Below are 5,594 nucleotides of genomic sequence, written 5' to 3'. Positions count from 1 at the left end.
ATTTGATTTCCCCATCACCTTGGTTACATTGGGAGGAGGACAGGACCCTTATCTCTATAATAAAATAGGATCCTTAAATTCTTGACACTTAAGCAAGATTGTGGTGTATTTTAATGCAAGGAGTATTTTAAAAAGATACATGTATGAATGCATCAGATCTAGGGCCAAGCCAAACCTGAGTTAAGTAGCAACTGAGAGCTTCAAGTGGTTTTATGGTTGTTTTTTTTCATATGCTGTGTTTACAGTCCTGGGACCTGATTTTAAAATACTCACATAATAGAATAAAACTTGTCTTGGAAGACTACAAAGAGATGTTTGAGGCCTTGCCGTTTCCAGACAAGAAGAGGTGAGCAGAAACCCCTTGGTGCAGCACCAGGAGCAGATAGAGGTGGCATCTCCGCTCTTTTGTGGGGCTGCTCTGCCACCAGCCCAGTGAGGACGTGAGGGAGCCAGGTTTGCCAGAGCAGGTAGCTGCTGGGTTTCAGCAAATGCCTTTGCATCCTGGCAGAGCCACGTGGCTGTGTTTCCACTCCTGCTGGATTTAATGTGTCTCTATGCTGGGCCAGCAAGCGTGGCCGAAGCACTGCAAGGACCCTGCTCAAGGCAGAACTGGGTTAGATTTTTTTAGTTGGCGGTTTATGATAATTTGAGGCTTCTGGGCAGATCACTTAATGAAAGGGGAAAAAAATTGGACTGAGAGGAAGAACCTGCCCCAGGCCTACAGGGAAGCCAGTGCCTGCCTCCCCACCAAGGCATGGGGCAGGGGCTGACTTTGCAGGCAAAAAGGATGCGTTGAGGGTGGTGTTCAGCAGCTGGGACACCAACACCTCTGTGAGGGGAGCGGGCTCCGCAGGGCTCTGCAGCGGGCTCTGTATTGAAAGGGCTGTTCAAGTCATGCACTATGTTAGATGGTCTCTGGGACCATCTCTGCCTCTCCAGTAGTGCATCAGTTGGAGGTCCTGACCCACCAAATACCATAATCAGATGTTGTTTCCATCTGTTGGACCTTTGGTGTCAGGTATTTTATTCATAATCACTTCAATCTGTTGTCTTTGTTCCACTGCCTTTGAGATTTAACTTGCCAATGCTCCTTTCTTCCCTGTCTCCCTTCTAGAATCACTGATATCTTTGACAAAATTCCCATGACTGTTGCTGGTGTGGTTGGTTACTTGGAGTCTACCTCTTCATATCAAGTCTTTATGAAGAATGACCCCAAAGCTGCAAAATCCCTCCTGCAGGAGACTGAAAAGAGGTGAGGAAATAGGTCCTCCATGTCCTGCTTGTTTTCCAAAACTATCTTATATGGTGCATGAAGAATGAAGTTATGGAGACTCCTTCAAACCTAGAAGTGAGCTGTGAGTGATGTGTCCCCTCCTTCCCCCCAGGTGTGGATTGATACTTGTCAGAGGTTAAAGAGCAGGTCCTCAGCTGCTTGCAGCATGACTGACCTCAGTTTGATGTCAGTTGACTTAAAGTTTAAGTCCATGTAGCTGTACAGTGTTCTTGGACTGGTGTATCCATGCAAGTCTTGTGTCAGAGGTATCTTGAGTTTCTTTTTCCTGCCCTCTGCTAATCAAGAGTAAGGCAAATATTGACAGTTGCATCTTAATTGATCTATTTTGGCCTACAACAAGGGCCTGCTGGGAAGGGAAGGCATCCTTGTACCTGCTAATTTACTCACTGGCAGGAACAACCCTTGTGCATGTGTTGGAAGTGTCTCCCATCAAGACCTTGGTTCTTTGGGTGGAAGAGACCTACCTCTGGTTGTGGATGTTGCCCCATGTCAGGTGGGAGCTGGCTGGGCAGAGTGAGACCCTTCCTCTGCTTCTTGTTTCAGGATGCTGGAGGTGATAGGAGTTTCTTCTCGTGAAACCCCGGTGGAGGTCTGGGTGAGGCACGTCTGTGTGCTGGGGTGCAAAGGACGGTGAGAGGAAACCCTTCTCCTGATCTGGTGATGGAAGGGAAGGAAAGAGTTGGTTGTCTCCTAATACCCCACTTGTAACCACTCCTATTGCTTGTGAAGACGTATGCTGATTTTGGTGGTTAAAATTTTGAGCTTCTGTGGCAAGCAGACAGGGTTTATGCCTGCTCTTGGGTTCCTGTCCACCTTGGTCCTCCAGTCTGCCCAGTGCTGTGTCCTCAGCACTGGAAAGGTCTGTTTTCGGGTTGGTGGTGGCTGGATTGCACATGGGGATGAAAATAACAGTAACAGCTGAGAAACTTGCTGCATTTCTTACACAGTTGAGAATAAAAAAAAAGCTGAGAAAAAGTTGCTTGTGGTTCCTCCTCTTGAGAGACTGTAGAGCACCTGCTGGGGTGGGAACAACTGCACTTCATGGACACAGCTTACCTAGGCCCTGAGTGGCCTCTTTCCTGGGTAAATGGGTTTTAGGTAGAAAGGGCCACTTGCCCCTTCCCCTGCCCAGGCAAAGCTAGGAGCTCTGTGCCATCTTTGGGGGCTGAGCTGGACAGGGGCTGTTCTTGCCCACTACGTGACCCTGTCCCTGGTGCTTTGCTGGCTGGTGCAGGTGCATTGGCAGGATACGCCTGCCCCAGGAGCGCCCAGTGCTGATGCCTCGGCCCTCATGAGGTTACTGGCCCTTGGCACAGCTCAGGAGCCTTCCTGGGATCGCTGCCACAGGGGAGCAGGTTTGTGTTCCCCTTGGTCCCGCTATTGCTCACCCATGCTGCGAAGGGAAGATTAGAGGCTGGGTTTTGGGGAGGGGCAGATGGAGGCAAGCAGGTTCCAAGCTGGCCACAGCCCAGCACAGGTCCCCTCCTGTTTGCTTTCCGGATATTTTAAGTCTGCGCATAGCCTCTGTGGGGACATTTACCTTTCCTGTAATTCCTGCCCTTGGCAAGAAGGCTTCCCTGATGCCACAGGGAGGGCTGTGGCCTCACTCTGTTACACCTTGGTGTGTAATTAAGAAAGGCAGAAGTGATACCTCTGCTCCCTGCCCCAGAGAGCACCTGGAGGGAGGCTTATAGGGGCTGGAGGTGCTGCAGCTGTGGTCCCAGGGCTCTTGGGTATGGGTATGCGGAGACTGAGCTTCCTTAACCTGGTGAAGGTGCTTGACCCTGGGCATATCTCCACTGAGGGCACTGAGAGTTGGCTCAGCTTGCTCAGGGTGGGGAGCAAAGGCTTTGACCCTGCCTGGTAGCTCCCAGGAGGACAGCTATGGGGAGGAAAGCCCACTGCTGATGCCAGGCTGGTCTCTGTGTCTGTAGCCATGTGTTGGAGAAGACCTCATCGAGCAGTGATGCTGGATCAAGCCCTGCTGCCAGTCACTGGTCAAGAGGCTACACTCGGCGCAGGTTGCGTTTGGGTGACCAGCAGCCATAAAACCTCTTTTGCTGGGTGAGGATGGGGCTGGTGGCTTGTCATCTCCTGAAGGAGCACTTAGAGGTCTCTCCCTGCCCAGGACTGCACTGGAGGACAGAGCTACGGGGAGGTGGGAGGCCCAGTGATGTGCACCCCTGCAGCAGTGCCCTGGGCAGGGAGATGTCCCCTGGGAGGGTACACCCCATGTCCCTACAGTGCTGGCACAAAGGCTCTGGAGAAAAAAAATGCCTCTTTTCCTCACTTTAAAGTTTGTTAATCTTCTCACTAATAAAACTTTTCAATTAACAGCCTTTCCCTCCCCAGCATTGGCAGGATGCTCAGCACATCCCCCAGGATGATGCAGCAGGTGACCGGCCATGATGTAACACCAAGGACTGCATCACCAACATGCTTAGGCATGTGTTGGCAGCATGAGGCATGTGGAGCAACACAAACCAGCCCGACACTGCAGCAGCTGCTGCAGCTTGCATGTGCCGAGAGGTGGTGAAGGGTTCTGGGGTGCGTAGTGGGGCTGGCAGCACTTCAGTGCCACCGACACCCAGGGTTTTCATTTTTAAAGCTGGCTTTTGGGGTGCCCTCCTTTTGGTTCTTTCTATGATCTTTTCCAAGCCAGTGACTTTAACAGGAGCCAGTTCCTCCAAAAACAGTCAGGAAGGAGTGATTTGGGCTTCTCCTTACCTGCTCTAGTGGCATGACTTGTGGCCAAAGCTCTTCTGTGCCATGCAGCAGCTGATGAGTCATGGGGCGATTGCCTCACCCGGTGCCAGCCCCACCTGCAGCCCTACCCATTTTCACTTTCCTTCTTGTGCCTGGGATCTCCCATGCACCTGGGATTTCTTGCTCTGAGCAAGTTTAAGTGGCTCCAGCTCATTGGGCTGTGTGAATCTGAGGAGGAGGCTCCACTGCTGCCAGCTGTACCGCTCTCCTGGCATGGTGCTGTCTGTGGTTGGGGCTGGGACCTGCTGGGGTGATGACTGCTGTGGGTCCCCAGTGCCCTGCAGACCCTGCTGGGCACGGTGCAGGGTCCCCAGCCTGTGCCATGTTTAGGGGAACCCTCTGCTGTCATGGCAGGAGCTGGCACTAGCACAGTTTGGAGGAGCCGTGTTGAATGCAGCCAGCCTTAGCTGGCTGGGCTGGGGACCAGGGTATGGCAGAGCATGGCATTGCTGTGTGAGACACTTGCTGGCGTGCTGATGCCCAGGATAGTGAGACCATGTCCTGTGAGGGAAAATCCCTTGCTGCTGCTCGGCCAGGCACCTGCAGGTTTGGCTATGGCTAGTGGCAAGTGAGGGGCGAACGTCTGAGCAAGGCGCCTGGGAGATCTTCAGCCCTCTGTTGTGGTCACTCAAAGTGCTGGGGGCTATGTTTATGGTCCTGGCTTCCCCACTCAGCTTTCACTTTTCCTTTGGTGCCACCAGATTTCCTTTCACCTGCCTGATGACACGAGGTTTTGCTTTACTTCTCCAACCAGAAATGACACTTGGGAGATAAAAGCTACAGCGACGGGGAAGAGGAGTCAAAGGAGCTGGGTCCCACAGGGATGTGATGCTGCTCAGGGACCTGACAGGTGACCTAAGAGTGTCCCCAGCACTGTCCTTGGCCAGGGCACAGGGCAGCAGTTCATGGTGGAGCTGTGTGTGCTGGGGTGACCTTCCAGCCCTGCCCTGGGAGCACAGGCTGCAAATGGGGCTGTTCTGGCACAGCGGGCGCTGGACATCACTGCCTTGGTGCTGAGGACCCTGATCCAGCCCTGCTGGTGGCTAATGGAGATTCCAACCTGGGTGCCAAAACACCCCTGCCTGGCTTGTACCTTGGTCTGGAAGGAGAAGCACCTCACAGTGCCTGTCCTATGAGGTGGCTGGGCTCCACCACATGGGACCTTGAGCCACCATTGCCCTCCAGCTGCTCTGCTGTGACCTGAAGGGTTCCAGGCAGGGCCAAGACACCCACTCCCTCTCCTCTCTCACTGGGGGCCACATTTATTTTTACATCTGTTGGGATTTTCTGCTAAGGTGCTGTCTATTCCAGCTGAGCTGTGCCTTGCTTGGGCAACGTATGTGAATTTCTTTAGGCTGGTTTGTGCTTTTATTTCATAGTTGTGTTGATTGTGAACTTTGTGGCATTGAATAAAAATTACTCTTCTAAATCAGTGCATTTCTTTAATGGGAGAGAAAGGAAAGACAGCACTGTTGTCCTGGCTGGGGCTCAGACTTTTAAGTACTGAGCTTGCACAACCTGCCGCAGTGGGGGA

Source organism: Phaethon lepturus, unplaced genomic scaffold, assembly GCF_000687285.1.
Source record: "Phaethon lepturus isolate BGI_N335 unplaced genomic scaffold, ASM68728v1 scaffold15093, whole genome shotgun sequence".
NCBI lineage: Eukaryota > Metazoa > Chordata > Aves > Phaethontiformes > Phaethontidae > Phaethon > Phaethon lepturus.
Note: the sequence above shows the minus strand (reverse complement) of the source record.